Source organism: Lepisosteus oculatus, chromosome 14 (genome assembly GCF_040954835.1).
Source record: "Lepisosteus oculatus isolate fLepOcu1 chromosome 14, fLepOcu1.hap2, whole genome shotgun sequence".
Classification (NCBI taxonomy): Eukaryota; Metazoa; Chordata; class Actinopteri; order Semionotiformes; family Lepisosteidae; genus Lepisosteus; species Lepisosteus oculatus.
Genome location: NC_090709.1, coordinates 25,994,674 through 26,013,197, shown reverse-complemented (window position 1 = coordinate 26,013,197; position 18,524 = coordinate 25,994,674). Strand labels below are relative to the sequence as shown.

The window sequence follows — 18,524 nt, the reverse complement described above, 5'->3', positions numbered from 1 at the left end:
CATTGCTCTCGCTTTCAGAGCCTCCGCACGGCACACGACTCGACATCAGGAAGCACATTGAAGTGAAAGCAGGATGCGCTGTGACATGCACTGTGCAGATCCCGCCACACTAAGAGGTGAGTGGGTCTGTTCGATCACAGCGCTAGGCGAATCCCCAATCCCCTTTTGTGCCTGGCGACAAAAGATGTCTGCTCCCGCCCGGTTTCGAGCCGGGGACTTTTCGCGTGTGAGGCGAACGTGATAACCACTACACTACGGAAACGGTGGTAAGACGTGCCCAGCGGCCCAGCGCTGAGCTTCGCCAATGCGATTCAGCTGCTTCCAGTGCCTTTATTGGAGTGCGCTGATGGATCGTGCTCTCTCTCCAGAGACCAGCACACCTGTCATGGACGGAGCAGGAAAGGCGGCGCCACATTCTACAGTCCTCTCCACGCAATCGACGAAATCGGGCTACTGAAGTGGAGAAAATCGCCTCTCCAGAAAGTGCAAATATCATCTTGGAGACTATATATCCTATTGCCGAAGGTCAGCCCTGTCTACCAGAGTAACCCTCCCACAGCGATGATCAGCTCGTCTCACACGCGAGAAGTTTCGGTTGGAAACAAGCGCCCCCTCTTCTCGCACGTTTTGCACGTTCGAGTAGTTTTAATGCGGCTCTTTCGTACACGGTGCTGATCTTTTGGAAAGCAGGAGGCAAAACCGAGTCGAACCGCCTGGGTGAAAACCAGGAACCCTAACCGCTAGACTATATGGCAGCGAACAAGCATGCTGTTCCCGGCATCATGCAAGCAAACTACATAAATATGAGAAAACACGCAAGAGAGTTGTCACTCAGAGTGTCGAAGGGTCGATGTATACTGGGGCTCAGTTGAAATGCAACGTCAGGACTTTTCCGAATTATGTCACACGAAGAGAGCACAGCCCTTTCCGCCCTGCCGCGTGTGTCTCGTTAACTCGCTGTGATCGTATAGTGGTCAGTACTTTGCGTTGTGGCCGCAACAACCCCGGTTTGAATCCGGGTCACGGCAGAATAGGGGCGTCCGCTTTTACTACTCGCACGAATGAAGGCAAAAAAAAGCCAATCGATGTGAACGAACGGCGCTTTACAGAGGAGTACTGCCTGACTGGATCGTTGATGAACGACAGAGGCCACTCCGACCTCTTCTCGGTTTTCTTCAATGACTTACTAAGGATCTTCTTCACATTCGCCCATGCAGGGGAAGCCAGTTACACCAAAGCAAACGCAGGAAAGTGCATTTCAAGCAGAGACCAGGAGGGACTTGTTTACACCAAGAGTGGGCGGAGAATGGAACAATGCGCCCAGCCCTGTTGCTGGAGCCGATTCTTGATGAGCTCTTGGGCTCACTAAGAGGCCCCCGCTGGATGCTAATCTTTCTCTTGTTCTTGCAGGTCCTGCGCTGCTTTTGAGCCGACAGAGCTCGTCCTGGTCTGTCGGCACAGCCCAATTGCAAATGATCGGCTCCGCGTACAGAAGGAACGTGCGTTTGGTACAAGAGTGCACGAAGGCACCGGAAATACATTGGGAACAAATGACCGTCGCTCAAGACCTCTGTGAAGTACAGGAGTGTGCAAAACGAGGCTGTTTCTGCCCGGTCTCGAACCGGGGACCGCTCGCATGTTAGGCGAACGTGATAGCCGCTACACTACGGAAACCTGCAGGGACTGCTGCTGGTGTCTCGCTTGCGTTTCGGGCTGAGAAAGGGACGCGTCACTTTAGGCAGGGGGCGCTGGAGAGAGGAACAAAGGGCGCGATGAAACAAAATGCCGAAACCCGGGATCGAACCAGGGACCTTTAGATCTTCAGTCTAACGCTCTCCCAACTGAGCTATTTCAGCAGTGCGCCAAGCCCACACCCACCTGCTCCAGCCTTTCTGTGTTGCGGCATGAGCGCACCAAGAGGAGCGGGAGAGTGTTGCAGGAACGTCACTCAGAAGGAAAGGAACATGTGACCAGTCGCTCAAGAACTCTGTGAAGTACAGGAGCGTACAAAAGGAGGCTGTTCCCGTCCGGTTTCGAACCGGGGATTTTTCGCGTGTGAGGCAAACGTGATAACCGCTGCACTACGGAAACGGTGAGAAAAGGGGCCCACCAGCAGGGAGTATTCAAGCTTATTGCATTACTGCTCCCAACCAGTTGATATCAATTTAATTCCTAAGGCTTATGTACTTGTTTTGAGTATCTCATGTAGAAGTTGTAAACAAGTTCAATTACGAAACGGTCTAAATGAATGATATACCGAACTTATGTCCTCTTGATATGTGTAACTCTTTGTAACTGAATGAATTCTGATAACCCTTACGATAAGATCTGTTAGGTTTGCATGCATATTCTATATATTAACAAATGTATCCTCGTGTATTAGTACCTGTGTGTGCGTTGTTTGAGTTATGTCGCATGGTTGGATTCTAAGACCATTAAAATAATCAATTTTGTGATTTACTGCCACAAAAATAATTGTCCCAGTAAATGCCCAAACCCCTACAGAACTGGTGCTTCGTGAGAGAACACTACAACAGTGTGTGATATCCTGTCCCAGCCTGAGGAGCAGACAGCGAGCCTGTCTCTTAATAATACTAATAATACAGTATGTGATTCCCTGCCCCAGCCAGAGGAACAGACAGTGAGCCTGTCTCTCAATAATAATACACTGTGTGATCTCCTGTCCCAGCCTGGGAAACAGTGAGTCAGCCTCTCAATAATTATAATACAGTGTGATCTACTGTCCCAGCCAGAGGAACACACAGTGAGCCTGTATCTAAATAATAATAATACAGTGCGTGATCTCCTGTACTAGCCTGAGGAACAGACAGCGAGCCTGTCTCTCAATAATGATAACCTAGTGTGGAATGTCCTGTCCCAGTCTGAAGGACAAACAGTGAGCATGTCCCTCAGTAATAATAGAACAGTGTGTGATCTCCAGTCCCAGCAGGAGGAACAGACAGTGAGTCTGTATCTCAATACTAATAATACAGTGTGTGATCTCCTGTCCAAGCCTGGGGAACACTGAGGCTGTCTCTCAATACTAATAATACAGTGTGTGATATCCTGCCCCAGCCTGAGGAACAGACAGTGAGCCTGTCTCTCAATAATAATAATACAGTGTGTGATTTCCTGTCCCAGCCTGGGGAACAGTGAACCAGATACTCAATAATAATAATACAGTGTGTGATTTCCTGTCTCAGCCTGGGGAACACTGAGCCTGTCTCTCAATACTAATTATACAGTGTGTCATTTCCTGCCCCAGTCAGAGGAACAGACAGTGAGCCCGTCTCTCAATAATAATAATACAGTGTGTGATCTCCTTTCCCAACCTGAGGAACAGACAGGAGTGAGCCAGTCTCTCAATAATAATAAAGCAGATTATGATCTGCTGTCCCAGCCTAAGGAACAGTCAGGAAAGAGCAGGTCTCTCTATAATAATAATACAGTTTGTGAAATCCTGTCCCAGCCTGAGGAACAGACAGTGAGCCTGTCTCTCAATAATAATAATACAGTGTGTCATTTCCTGTCCCAGCCTGAGGAACAGTGAGCTTGTCTCTCAATAATAATTATAATACAGTTTGAACTCCTGTCCCAGCCTGAGGAAGGGTGAGCCTGTCTCTCAATAATAAAAATACAATGTGTTATCTCCTTTCCCGGCCTGGGGAACACTGAGGCTTTCTCTCAATACTAATAATACAGTGTGTGATATCCTACCCTAGCCTGAGGAACAGACAGTGAGCCTGTCTCTCAATAATAATAATAGAGTGTGTGATTTCCTGTCCCAGCCTGAGGAACAGACTGTGAGCCTGTCTCTCAATAATAATAATCCAGTGTGTGATCTCCTGTTCAAGCCCAAGCGAAGACACAGTGAGCCTATCTGTCAATAATAGTAATACAGTGTGTGATCTCCTGTCCCATTCTGAGGAACAGACAGTCAGCCTATCTGTCAATAATAATAATACAGTGTGTGATCTCCTGTCCCAGCCTGAGAAACAGACAGTGAGCCTGTCTCTCAATAATAATAATACAGCGTGTGATCTCCTGTCCCAGCCTGAGGAACAGACAGTGAGCCTGTCTCTCAATAATAATAATACAGCGTGTGATCTCCTGTCCCAGCCTGAGGAACAGAGAGTGAGCCTGTCTCTCAATAATAATACAGTGTGTGATCCTCTGTCCCAGCCTGAGGAACAGACAGTGAGCCTGTCTCTCAATAATAATAATACAGTGTGAATTCCTGTCTCAGCTTGTGGAACATACAGTGAGCCTGTCTCTCTTTAATAATAATATAATGTATGACCTCCTGTCCCAGCCTGGGGAATATACAGTGAGCCTGTCTGACTATAATAATAATACAGTGTCTGATCTCCTGTCCCAGCCTGAGGAACAATGAGCCTGTCAATCAATAATAATACAGTATGTGATGTCCTGTCTTCGCCTGAGGAACAGAGAGTAAGCCTGTCTCTCAATAATAATAATTCAGTGTGGGATCTCCTGTCCCAGTCTGATGAACAGACAGTGAGCCTCTCTCTCTCAATAATAATAATACAGTGTGTGATCTCCTGTCCCAGCCTGAGGAACAAACAGTGAGCCTGTCTCAAAATAATAATAATACAGTGTGGGATCTCCTGTCCCAGCCTGGGGAACAGTGTGCCAGACTCTCAATAATAATAATACAGTGTGATCTACTGTCCCAGCCTGAGGAACAGACAGTGAGTTTGTCTCTCAATAATAATAATACAGTGTGTGATCTCCTGTCCCAGCCTGGGGAACAGTGAGCCAGACTCTCAATAATAATAATACAGTGTTATCTCCTGTCCCAGCCTGGGGAACAGACAGTGAGCCTGTCTCTCAATAATAATAATACAGTGTGTGATCTCCTGTCCCAGACTGAGGAACAGACAGTGAGACTGTCTCTCAATAATTATAATAATACTGTGTGAGCTCCTGACCCAGCCTGGGGAACATACAGTGAGCCTGTCTCTCTATAATAATAATTCAGTGTGGGATCTCCTGTCCAACTCTGAGGAACAGACAGTGAGCCTGTCTCTAAATAATAATAATACAGTGTGTGATCTCCTGTCCCAGCCTGAGGAACAGTGAGCCTGTCAATCAATAATAATACAGTATGTGATGTCCTGTCTCAGCTTGAGGAACAGAGAGTAAGCCTGTCTCTCAATAATAATAATACAGTGTGGGATCTCCTGTCCCAGCCTGGGGAACAGTGAGCCAGACTCTCAATAATATTATTAATAATAATAATAATACAGTGTGATCTACTGTCCTAGCCTGAGGTACAGTGAGCCTGTCTCTCAATAATAATATAGTGTGTGACCACCTTCTGTGGTCTGTTTCAAATCCACCCGCGATGAGACACCGAGGAGAAATGAAGAGCCCCAGTCGCGCTAGAAAATCACCCGGGAAAGAGACTTTCAATGTAGGAAAAAAAAGTCGTCAGTAACAGACATAATATGTTTGTTTTGTTTTTTTAATCGCTGCGATGTGTGACTAAGCTCATACGACTAAGAGTTGCCCCCTTTGTCTAGATCTGGTAACCTGCTCGTCGCTGGTGGGCCAGATCGTGTCCCCCGTCACTACACTGGGGCATTAAGACCCACACAGACCGCTGGGTGAGTGCCCCCTGCTGGCCCCACTGAGAGGTCGTATCCCACCTCCTCCGCTCTCTGCGAAAAGCAGTATCTTCAGGCCCTGACATCCCACCCCTGCCACTCTCTGCGTAAATAAGTATCGTCAGGCCCTGACATCCCACCCCTGCCACTCCCTGCGTAAATAAGTGTCGTATGGCCCTGACATCACACCCCTACCACTCTCTGCGGAAAGCACTGTCGTATAGCCCTGACACCCAACCCTCCACTCTCTGCATTAAGCACTGTCGTATAGCCCTGACACCCACCCCTCCACTCTTTGAATAAAGCAGTGTCGTCAGGCCCTGACATCCCACCCCCGCCACTGTCTACGTAAAGTAGTATCGTCAGGGCCTGACATCCCACTCCCGCCACTCTCTGTGTAAAGTAGTGTCATATGGCCCTGACACCAATCCCTCCACTCTCTGCATAAAGCAGTGTCTTATGGCCCTGAAACCCTCCCCTCCACTCTCTACATAAAGCAGTGTTGTCAAGCCCTGACATCCCTCCCCTGCCACTCTCTGTGTAAAGCACTGTCGTATGGCCCTGACATCCCACCCCTCCACTCTCTGCGTAAAGCAGTGTCATCAAGCCCTGACATCCCACCCCCACCACTCTCTGTGTAAAGCAGTGTCATATGGCCCTGACATCCTAGCCCCGCCACTCTCTGTGTAAAGCAGTGTCATATGGCCCTGACATCCCACCCCCACCACTCTCTGTGTAAAGCACTGTTGTATGGCCCTGACATCACACCCCCACCACTCTCTGCGGTAAGCACTGTCGTATAGCCTTGACACCCACCTCTCCACTCTCTGTGTAAAGCAGTGTCATCTAGCCCTGACATCCCACCCCCTCCACTCTCTGAATAAAGAAGTGTCGTATGGCCCTGACACCCACCCCTCCATTCTCTGCATAAAGCAGTGTCGTCAGGCCCTGACATCCCACCCCTCCACTCTCTGCGTAATGCGGTATCGTCGGGCCTTGACATCCAACCCCCGCCACTCTCTGCGTAAAGCAGAGATGTTACAGACATTTACAACAAAGACATATTATAAAATATTGACATATACTGTAGGCGGCTGGAGCATTATTGGGAGACAGACTCACTGTTCCTCAGGCTGTGACAGGAGATCACATACTGGGCTGCCAGATCAACTGAGTTCCCTCCTCCCTCTCCCAGTAGGATTGGGACCCGTTGTGATTCTGGCAGGTGTGGGAACTCTGGGATTAGATTTCTGAATTTCGGGAAGAATGTTTCTCTAATCCCAGAGTATCTGTCACAGTGCAGTAGGAAGTGCACCTCTGTCTCTATTTCTCCCCGCTGGCAGTGGGAGCACAGCCTGTCCTCTCTGGGCAGCCAGGTCTGCCTGTGTTGCCCAGTTTCTATGGCCAGGTTGTGGTCACTGAGCCTGTACTTCGTCAGGGTCTGTTTCTGTTTGTTATTTTTTATTTTGGTCAAATATTCAGCTAGTGTGTATTGTCTGTTTAAGGTTCTGTAGCATTCCAGTTTATGTTGTGTTTGTGTGTGTGTGTCCCAGTGTGTGAGATATTGCTGTTTGATCTGTGCTGTGATGTGGTTGAGTCTGGGTTGTGGTGCTCTAGCAGTGCTGTCCTGAGGCTGGTTAGTGTCGGTGTCACTCACTGCGAGTGTGATCTCAGCAGAGTCTCTGTACTCTTGGGACACTTGACTCACCTGTCTCTCTCTTTCTCTCCCTGTGCTGTCCCTCTCCTACCCCCTCTCTCCCTCCTCAGACTCCAGCTGGAGGAGGTCCAATCACCACCTCCTGTGAGACAGAAGAAAAATAAGGTGGGTAATGCTCTGATCCTCTCTTTACTCCTGTCCAGTGTCCAGTCAGTGTCCAGTCAGTGTGTCTGTATGAACCCCTCTCTCTCTCAGTGCAGTGTTCATGTACTGGAGTGTCCAGTCAGTGTGTCTGTATGAACCCCTCTCTCTCTCAGTGCAGTGTTCATGTACTGGAGTGTCCAGTCAGTGTGTCTGTATGAACCCCTCTCTCTCTCAGTGCAGTGTTCATGTACTGGAGTGTCCAGTCATGTGTCTGTATGAACCCCTCTCTCTCTCTCAGTGCAGTGTTCATGTCCTGGAGTGTCCAGTCCGACTCTTAACGTGACTCTCCTGTCTCTGCTTCAGAAGCGCTGGTGCGTCTTTTTAAACTCCCTGAGCTGCGTGTCGGTGGAGACAGATGATCAGGACGAGCCGATGGAGGCGGCGGAGACCGTGGGTCAGGAGAGGAAGAGCGAGGGAGAGGAGGAGCAGGCTGCCGGGAAGGACAAGAAGAGGAAGAGGAGGTGCAGGTGAGCAGACGGGGGCGCCGCCCGGTCGTGTCTGTGATTCAAGGAGGAGTCTCCTCTTGCTGTTTGATGTCATGGTGACGTCTGTGTCTGTGTCCCTCACACCTGCAATAACAATATTCTTTCCAGGTTCCTTTCCTGGTTCTGTGCCAGCTAAGATCTGGACTGGACTGGACTGGAGCTGAGGGACGCCAGACTGGACTGCACTGAAGCTGAGGGGCCCCAGACTGGACTGGACAGGAGCTGAGGGACACCAGACTGGACTGGACTGGAGCCTAGGGACACCAGACTGGACTGGACCGGAGCTGAGAGACACCAGACTTGACTGCACTGGAGCTAAGAGACACCAGACTGGACTGGACTGGAGCTGAGGGGCCCCAGACTGGACTGGACAGGAGCTGAGAGACACCAGACTGGACTGGACTGGAGCTGAGGGACCCCAGACTGTGCTGGACTGAAGCTGAGGGACCCCAGTCTGGACTGAAGCTGAGGGACCCCAGACTGTGCTGGACCGAAGCTGAGGGACCCCAGTCTGTGCTGGGCCGAAGCTGAGGGACACCAGACTGTGCTGGACCGAAGCTGAGGGACCCCAGTCTGGACTGCACTGGAGCTGAGGGACACCAGGTTGGACTGGAGCTGAGGGGTCCCAGACTGGACTGGACTAAAGCTGAGGGGCCCCATTCTGGACTGGACTGAAGCTGAGGGGCCCCAAACTGGACTGGACTGAAGCTGAGGGGCCCCAGACTGGACTGGACTGAAGCTGAGGGGCCCCAAACTGGACTGGACTGAAGCTGAGGGACCCCAGACCCCAGTCTGGACTGAAGCTTGTAATTTTTGTTCTTTTGTTAAGCATCAATAAAAAATTAAAAAAAAATCTGTTTAGCTTTTGGTTTCCCCCCCCCCAAAGTTGCTGCTGGGAGAGGTGTGAGTGGGGCCAGCAGGGGGCGCTCTCACCCTGCGGTCTGTGTGGGTCCTGATGCCCCAGTATAGTGATGGGGGACAGTGGACTGTAAACAGGCGCCGTCCTTCGGATGAGACGTCAAACCAAGGTCCTGACTCTCTGTGCTCATTAACAATCCCGGGGTGTTTCTGGAGAAGAGTAGGGGTGTTACCCCACTATCCTGGCCTGATTCCCCCCCTGGTCTTGACCCATCATGGCCTCCTAATCACCCCCCTCTCTGAACTGGCTCCATCCCTCTGCTCTCCTCCCCACTGGATCCCCCTGACCTGGGAAGAGCTCTGAGTGGAGAGTCCAGACGAATTAATTATTATTATTCGTGCTGCACTGGGCTTCAGTTCTGGCAGTGAGAGAGGGACTCTGTGATCAGTACAGATACTTATGACTGTATAATAATACACGATAGAAATGGAAAACAGGGTAGCGCTGTAGTCTCTTCGAAACGTTTTGAACTGCCAGAAGAAGTTTTCACAACCCGGACTCGTGAAGGTACAGGTCTTCTCCCATCGTCCGGAGCAAAGTGTATGGTGTCCTGGTGATTTCTCCCGTTTTGAACGGAGTTTAATGTCGCGTTTCTACTTTATTAGAGAGAGGCTCTGAACATCCTGTGATGGACTGGTGTCCTGTCCAGGGTGTGTGAGTGTGTGTGTGTCCTGTGATGGACTGCTGTCCTGTCCAGGGTGTGTGAGTGTGTGTGTGTCCTGTGATGGACTGGTGTCCTGTCCAGGGTGTGTGTGTGTACTGTGATGGACTGGTATCCTGTGAAGGACTGGTGTCCTGTCCAGGGTGTGTGTGTGTCCTGTGATGGACTGGTGGATCACAATATTAATTCTCCTCCTTGATTCCCTCCTTTATCGCCAGAGTGAAAGCGGGACACGGCAGTAAAAGCTCAGCCCTGCGGGTGGTGGTCCTCTCGGCCACACGGGGGCACTGTGGCTCCACGGGGGGGGGTTATGTTCAAGTCCCGCTGGGAATCGCACTGACGCGGCGGAGTTCGTGAACGTCCCAGACACCAAGAAAACGAGAGAGAGAAAAAAGGTCGTTTTCGGGGTTCAAGAAGCAACCCCGAGATTCAGGGAGTTTCCCCGCTGAGCTTACTCTGCCGAAAACACGCAGGTTTTATTTTTTTCCCGTGCCCCCCCTCACACAGGCCGTTTCTGTAGCGTGAAGTTGTGTTTTTTTGCGCGGCGGTCGGTGAGGGGTGAAATTTTCTTTTTTCCCACGGTCTGAAACAGAAACGGCCGGGTGGTGTTGTAGAGAGGTTGACGTGCCTGGTTTTCCTCGTCTCCGAAGCCCGTTTTTTTTGGGGGGGTCGTGAGGTCCCACGCAGCGCTCGGAAAAGAAAATGCCGTCTCTTTTCCCCGCAGGACGGGGGGGGGAACCCGTGTTTTTTGGACGTGGCGTGGCCCGAAATTTCCGCCCTTGGCCGCTAGAGGGGGGTGGAGGTTGGTCTTTCTTTGACTTGGGGGTAGGGGGGGTGCTAATTTCACTGAACCATACCTAACGGAAACCCGTGTTGGACGTGGGGGTGCTGAATGCGCCCTCGACGTGATTTTGTTTTTAAATTCAAGTGCAGCTTTTGTAACCATTGGGCCGGAAACACCTGGACCCGTTTCCCCTGCCTGTCCGAGGTGGCGACTACCGGGGTCGTACAGGGACACCCGGCTGGCCGCTGAGAGTTGGAAAAATAAAATGTCCACCTAAAAAAAAAACAACCGCGAAAAATGTCGGCCATTTTTGTTTCGCGGCCGAGCCGTGAGCGCGTCGGGGGCGACATAACGGGGGCGTCACAATGAGCCGCCTGACGTCACAGAGCGGCGGAATCTAGCGGGGGGCGGCGCTGGAGCCCCGTGAGCTCAGAGGAGTGAAGAGAGAGGAGGAGGAAAGGACTATATAGCGCTTTCTAAACACGTGTTTCTTCCAAAAAAGATTCGTGGGTTACTTCGACTTCAATCAAATAATAGTTCCAGCTTCAGATTCACTCTGAAGTATCCCCGTGAAATCGGCAAGTCAGTTAAAAATGCCGCTGTCGAGAAATAACAAAATAAGTTGAGAAATAAGTTGTTGTTTTTTTCCCGTTACTCCACTCTTATGGGTGTGATTGTGCTGTAAAAAGATATTGAGAGGAGGTGCACCTCTACACAGAGAGTGGTGGGGGTGGGGAACAAGCTGCCCAGCCCTGTGGTTGAAGCCGATACCCTGGCTTCTCTCCAGACACAGCTGGGTGAGCTCCTCCAGTCAGGACAGGAGGCTCTTCTGTACACAGAGGGGGGCGGGGGTGGGGAACAAACCGCCCAGCTGTGTGGCTCCGCCCCCTCCCCTCCCCACTGTGACTCTGCTTGTCTCGGCAGGACGATGCACCGACAGAGATGCCGCATGGCCGTGCGCGGTCGCAGCAGGACCCGGGCCCGGCGAGGCGTCGTAAGTCCACCCCTCCCGCCCGCCGTCCAGCGTCCAGCGTCCAGCCCTCCTCCGACTGGCCTCTCCGCCCCCAGCAGTGCTCGCTGTATTATAATAATAATAATAAACTTCACTGATAGAGCACCTTTCACACACATAGCAGCGCAAAGCGCTTGACAGACCAGGTCTCAAGGTAACACCTCCAGACGAGGAGAGACACTTCCAGTGGTGATCTTGACTGAGGACACGCCTCGGCTCAAGAGACAGGGTCGCGGGTCCGAGGAAAACCAAGCTGCAAGTCCATTATGGCCTTCTGAGAGCACAGATTGCCTCTGGACGTCCTACACTCTTCCTGGACACACTGTAGAGACTCACCTGTCCGGACTCTCACTGGACACACTGTACACACTCACCTGTCCAGACTCTTACTGGACACACTGTAGAGACTCACCTGTCCACACTCTCACTGGACACACTGTAGAGACTCACCTGTCCAAACTCTCACTGGACACACTGTAGAGACTGCCCAAGGCCCCTAGTCTCGACACGACTGGGCTGGGCTATTTGGTCAGAGCTGTCTCGGAGATGGGCTGTTTGGCGTCTTCACAGGTCACACCGGTCAGGCCGAACCCGGACTGGCAGCGGGAGAGGTCCTGGCCCAAGTCCCGGTGCTTTTCCGTAAGTCTGACCCGGTCGCCTTCCGCGAGACTGGACCGGCCGCCCTGTGGTGGGCCCGGTGCCCCACATCTACCCTACAGCTCCCCCACTGACCCCTAAACTCCCGATACCCTACAGCTCCCCCCACTGACCCCTAAACTCCCGATACCCTACAGCTCCCCACTCTGGCCCCTAAACTCCCAATACCCTACAGCTCCCCACACTGACCCCTAAACTCCCGATACCCTACAGCTCCCCCCACTGACCCCTAAACTCCCGATACCCTACAGCTCCCCACACTGACCCCTAAACTCCCAATACCCTACAGCTCCCCACACTGACCCCCACAGTCCTGATGGCCGAGAGGTCTCTGCTTGCTGTAGTGATTGAGTGAGCTCTGTGGACCTAACCTCTGTCTTGTGTCCTCGTTTCCAGCGTCTCCTAGTGGTCCGTCATTTCACCAGAGCTGAAGGTGAGATCTGGGGAGGAGACAGAGCACCCCCTAACACCCCTGAGCTAGGTTACAGGGTAAGACAGCTTCTTACTGTTGGACACACCTGTCCACACTCTTTCTGGACACACTGGACACAATCGCCTGTCCGGACTCTTACTGGACACACTGGACACACTCGCTTGTCCGGACTCTTACTGGACACACTGTACACATCCACCTCTCCAGACTCTTACTGGACACACTGTACACAACCACCTGTCCAGACTCTCACTGGACACACTGTCCACACTCACCTGTCTGGGCTCTTATTGGACACACTGTCCACACTCACCTGTCCAGACTCTTACTGGACACACTGTACACACTCACCTGTCCACACTCTCACTGGACACACTGGACACACTCACCTGTCCAGACTCTTACTGGACACACTGTACACACTCACCTGTCCAGACTCTTACTGGACACACTGTACACACTCACCTGTCCAGGCGTAGTCTCTGCTCCTCATCCCCCCTGCGTTGTGTCTCCCCCTCTCCCTGCTGGACAGAATCCCGTGGTGTCTTCGTGTTTCCCCGAGCTCGTCTAGAAGCTTGAGAGGGCGGCCGAGCTGCAGCTGGAGCTCCCGGGGTCGCCCGGCTCGTCCCGCTCGGGCTCGCCCAGCTCGTTCGGCTCGGTGTCCCCCCCCTCCTCGCCCGAGAGCCCCCTCCGCTCCCCGGCCCCGGTGTCCCCCTCCGGCCCCCTCAGGCCCCTGACCGCCCCGCCCCACCGCCCCCCCTTCCTCCCCGCCATGCCCCTCGAGCCCCCCCTGCTGCCCGGGGCGGTGCCCCTGCCCCTGCCCCCGCCCGTCCTGCCCCCCATCGCCCGCCCGGCCCCGCCAGGCCCCGCCTGGGGCTCCCCAGTGCAGAGGGCAAGGAGAGAGGCTGAGATGTCTGACGAGGCAAGTGGGGCAGAGTCTGTCCGTCTGTCCGTCTGTCTGTCCATCTGTCCTTCTGTCCATCTATCCTTCAGTCCATCTGTCCCTCTGTCCATCTGTCCCTCTGTCATTCTGTTCTTTTCTCTGTCCATCTGTCCATCTGTCTTTCTGTCCTTTTCTCTGCCTTTCTGTCCATCAGTCCATCTGTCCTTTTCTCTGTCTTTTTGTCCGTCTGTACTTCTCTCTTTTTGTCTTTCTGTCCTTCTGTCTGAGTCTCTCCATGTCTCCCTGCTCCCTGTCCCAGCTGGGCCTGTCTCCCTGTGTCTCTCCGTGTGTCTCCCTGCTCTCTGTCTGTCCTGCATTGTCCCAGCTGGGCCTGTCTCCCTGTGTCTCTCCGTGTGTCTCCCTGCTCTCTGTCTGTCCTGCGTTGTCCCAGCTGGGTCTCTCTCCCTGTGTCTCTCCGTATGTCTCCCTGCCTGTCTCTCTGTCTGTCCTGCGTTGTCCCAGCTGTGTCTCCCTCCCTCCTCTTTCTCTCCATGTGTCTCCCTGCTCTCTGTCTGTCCTGCGTTATCCCAAATGGGTCTCTCTCCCTGTGTCTCTCCTTGTGTCTCCCTGCTCTCTGTCTGTCCTGCGTTGTCCCAGCTGGGCCTGTCTCCCTGTGTCTCTCCGTGTGTCTCCCTGTCTGTCTCTCTGTCTGTCCTGCGTTGTCCCAGCTGGGCCTGTCTCCTCTGCTCTCTGCCTTCAGCTCTGTTCGCCGATGTCCCGCCAGCCCGTCACTCTCTCAGCCTGTCTCTTGACTTGCAGGAGGAAGAGGAGGTGGAGACAGCTCTACCGGCAGGAGAGAGGAAGGAGGTCAGTGCTGGTCCCACCCTGCCCCCTGTCCTGTCTGTGGTGGAGTTTTGCCGTCTTGTCTGTCCCTGGGTCTCATTGTCTCTCTCTCTTTCAGCCCTGTCTGTCAGTGTCTCTCTCGGCCTGCTGTCTGCCTGTCCCTGCCTCTCTGTCTCTCTCTCTTTCAGCCCTGTCTGTCAGTGTCTCTCTCCTCCTCCTCTCTGTCCTCAGTGTGTCTCTCTCCTCCTCTCTGTCCTGTGGTGTCCAGGCAGTGTGTCTCTCTCCTCCTCCTCCTCTCTGTCCTGTGGTGTCCAGTGGGTCAGTATTAGTGGGCTACACCCAGGCTTACTCACTGCGAGTGTGATCTCAGCAGAGTCTCTGTGCTCTTGGGACACTTGACTCACCTGTCTCTCTCTTTCTCTCCCTGTGCTGTCCCTCTCCTGCCCCCTCTCTCCCTCCACGGACTCCAGCTGGAGGAGGTCCAATCACCACCTCCTGTGAGACAGAAGAAAAAGAAGGTGGGTAATGCTCTGATCCTCTCTTTACTCCTGTCCAGTGTCAAGTCAGTGTGTCTGTATGAACCCCTCTCTCTCTCAGTGCAGTGTTCATGTACTGGAGTGTCCAGTCAGTGTGTCTGTGTGAACCCCTCTCTCTCTCAGTGCAGTGTTCATGTCCTGGAGTGTCCAGTCAGTGTGTCTGTATGAACCCCTCTCTCTCTCAGTGCAGTGTTCATGTACTGGAGTGTCCAGTCCGACTCTTAACGTGACTCTCCTGTCTCTGCTTCAGAAGCGCCGATGCATCTTTTTGAAGTCCCTGAGCTGCGTGTCAGTGGAGACAGAAGATCAGGACGAGCCGATGGAGGCGGCGGAGACCGTAGCTCAGGAGAGGAAGAGCGAGGGAGAGGAGGAGCAGGCTGCCGGGAAGGACAAGAAGAGGAAGAGGAGGTGCAGGTGAGCAGACAGGGGGGCGCCGCCCGGTCGTGTCTGTGATTCAAGGAGGAGTCTCCTCTTGCTGTTTGATGTCATGGTGACGTCTGTGTCTGTGTCCCTCACACCTGCAATAACAATATTCTTTCCAGGTTCCTTTCCTGGTTCTATGCCTGCTAAGATCTGGACTGGACTGGACTGGACTGAATTGGACTGGACCGGAGCTGAGGGACACCAGACGACTGGACTGCAGCCTAGGGACACCAGACTGGACTGGACCGGAGCTGAGAGACACCAGACTGGACCGAAGCTGAGGGACCCCAGACTGTGCTGGACCGAAGCTGAGGGACCCCAGACTGGACTGGACAGGAGCTGAGGGACACCAGACTGTGCTGGACCGAAGCTGAGGGACCCCAGTCTGGACTGAAGCTGAGGGACATCAGACTGTGCTGGACCGAAGCTGAGGGACCCCAGTCTATGCTGGACCGAAGCTGAGGGACCCCAGTCTGTGCTGGGCCGAAGCTGAGGGACCCCAGACTGTGCTGGTCTGAAGCTGAGGGACACCAGACTGGACTGGACTGGAGCTGAGGGGCCCCAGACTGGACTAGACTGGAGCTGAGAGGCCCCAGACTGGACTGGACCAAAGCTGAGGGACCTCAGGCTGTGCTATACCGAAGCTGAGGGACCCCAGACTGTGCTGGACCGAAGCTTAGGGACCCCAGTCTGGACCGAAGCTGAGGGACCCCAGTCTGTGCTGGACCGAAGCTGAGGGACCCCAGACTGGACCGAAGCTGAGGGACCCCAGACTGTGCTGGACCGATGCTGAGGGACCCCAGTCTGGACTGAAGCTGAGGGACCCCAGACTGCACTGGACTGAAGCTGAGGGGCCCCAGACTGGACTGAAGCTGAGGGGCCCCAGACTGGTCTGGACTGAAGCTGAGGGGCCCCAGACTGGACTGATGACCTTTTGTTAAGCATCAATAAATTTTTTTAAAAAAAAATCTGTTTAGCTTTTGTTTTTTTCCCTCCCCCCCCCCCCCAAGGTTGCTGCTGGGAGAGGTGTGAGTGGGGCCAGCAGGGGGCGCTCTCACCCTGCGGTCTGTGTGGGTCCTGATGCCCCAGTATAGTGACGGGGGACACTGAACTGTAAACAGGCGCCGTCCTTCGGATGAGACGTAAAACCGAGGTCCTGACTCTCTGTGCTCGTTAACAATCCCGGGGTGTTTCTGGAGAAGAGTAGGGGTGTTACCCCAGTGTCCTGGCCTGATTCCCCCCCTGGTCTTGACCCATCATGGCCTCCTTATCACCCCCCTCTCTGAACTGGCTCCATCCCTCTGCTCTCCTCCCCACTGAGAGCTGCTGTGTGCTGAGCGGACTGGAGCATCATCTAGGTAGGGGCTGCATACTGGGGGGGCTGGAGGGGATCCCCCTGACCTGGGAGGAGCTCTGAGTGGAGAGTCCAGACTTATTAATTATTATTATTATTATTCGTGCTGCACTGGGCTTCAGTCCTGGCAGTGAGAGGGGGACTCTGTGATCAGTACAGATACTTATGACTGTCTAATAATACACGATACAAATGGAAAACAGGGTAGCGCTGTAGTCCCTTCGAAACGTTTTGAACTGCCAGAAGAAGTTTTCACAACCCGGACTCGTGAAGGTACAGGTCTTCTCCCTTCGTCCGGAGTAAGGTGAGAGGTCACCCCCTCGGGGTGCAGTATCCCCGATGCACCCCCCCACCACCACCCAAAATGACACACACTTCTGTGACGATTGGGAGACCCCGGTTCGACCAGCCCCTGCGGTGGAGGAAACGACCCGCTGGTGAGAACACGCAGACTCCACACAGAAGGGTCACCTCGGCATTTATTCCAACAGCAAAACAACACCAGAGAGAAACGGTCTCCGAAAGATAAGCGCACACCGGGAAAAACACGACAGGGTCATTACAAATGGGAATAGGAGTTCTTTTTTTCTTTTCCGGACGTCAGTTGTATCGTGTCCTGGTGATTTCTCCCGTTTCGAACGGAGTTTAATGTCGCGTTTCTACTTTATTAGAGAGAGGCACTGAACTTTGGGGAACGTGACATCCACCCAGTATTACTAGTAGGTTGATAAATATAAATGTTCTTTTTCCCCCCGTATGATACCTCGCGAAATATAACGATGGCCAACTCCTTAAGTCAAAATTTAAACCCTTCTCACGCTACAAGACAGTCTGTCAACATCGCCGCGGCCCGAAGCGCGACCTTCAGTATGACGTTGGCGGAAAAGGGGGTAGGGTAAGTACGTCACAGCCGGGGGAAGCCCCTATCACGTGAGAGGGGTGCGGCGGGCGACGAGCCCCCGGGGGCGAAGAGAAGTTGATTTGCGTGGGGTGTGGAAACACTACACGACCGGGCAAGCGAGCCGTTTTTTTTTGTTTTGTTTTTTCCAGAACATCAGAACAACCGCAGAGATGACCATCGATCCACCTCCAGACGTTTCCTTTTTTGTCCTCTTTGGCCTCCAAAATAAAAAAAAACTGGGATCCATCGCCAAATTAAAACGTCAACCACTTTTCGGGCTTTCGTGCTGTCCATGATGAAACCGTCATGGTTGTGTAAGCATACGTTACATCACAGACCGGCGGCGCTCGGACGTGAGGAGTGTCGTTACGTTTTTGAAATGGCACGTCAGACAAGATCTCTGACAAGATCTCCGAAAAACCCAAACCTGTAAGATTCAATTTCAATTCAGTTTTTTTATATAGCGCCTTTCACAACAAGAATGCCCCAAGGCCCCGAACAAAGGAGTTGTTCCACACCCCCACCACCCTCTGTGTACAGTAGAGCCCCCTGTACTGACTGGAGGAGCTCACCCAGCTGTGTCTGGAGAGAAGCCGGGGTATCGGCTTCAACCACAGGGCTGGGCGGCTTGTTCCCCACCCCCACCCCCTTCTGTGTACAGAAGAGCCTCCTGTCCTGACTCCAGTAGGAAATGTCACCTGGAGGCAACACACCGGCTTCTTTTAACAGATCACCTCGGGAATCGGGAACAACGGAGCTGTGTGCGGACGTCTGTACGGAGGGGTTCAGCGCGGGGGGGCTCCGGGCTCGGGTCTGGACCGGGGGGGTGGGGACTGTCTGTGTGGAGTCTGCATGTTCTCCCTGTGTTCTTCGGGTCCAAAGACAGGCTTTTGGGCTAATTGGCTTCTGGGAAAACTGGCCCTGGTGTGTGTGTGTCCTGTGATGGAGTGCTGTCCTGTCCAGGGTGTGTGAGTGTGTGTGTGTTTGTCATGTGATGGACTGGTTCCTGTCCAGGTTGTGTGAGTGTGTGTGTCTGAGTGTCCTGTGAGGGACTGGTGTCCTATCCAGGTTGTGTGTGTGTGTCCTGTGAGGGACTGGTGTCCTGTCCAGGGTGTGTGAGTGTGTGTGTGTCCTGTGATGGA

The 18,524-nt window shown here is 53.1% G+C and overlaps 1 protein-coding gene and 1 non-coding gene across 2 annotated transcripts in view; one reads left to right on the top strand and one right to left on the bottom strand.

Moving 5' to 3' along the window:
• Window positions 1-18,524, top strand: part of LOC138242535 (scavenger receptor cysteine-rich type 1 protein M130-like) — a 358,811-nt gene that overhangs the window by 260,184 nt on the left and 80,103 nt on the right. The window lies entirely within an intron of this gene.
• trnaf-gaa (transfer RNA phenylalanine (anticodon GAA)) lies at window positions 1,784-1,856 on the bottom strand. Its single transcript has one exon. It is a non-coding gene; the product is annotated as a tRNA-Phe (tRNA).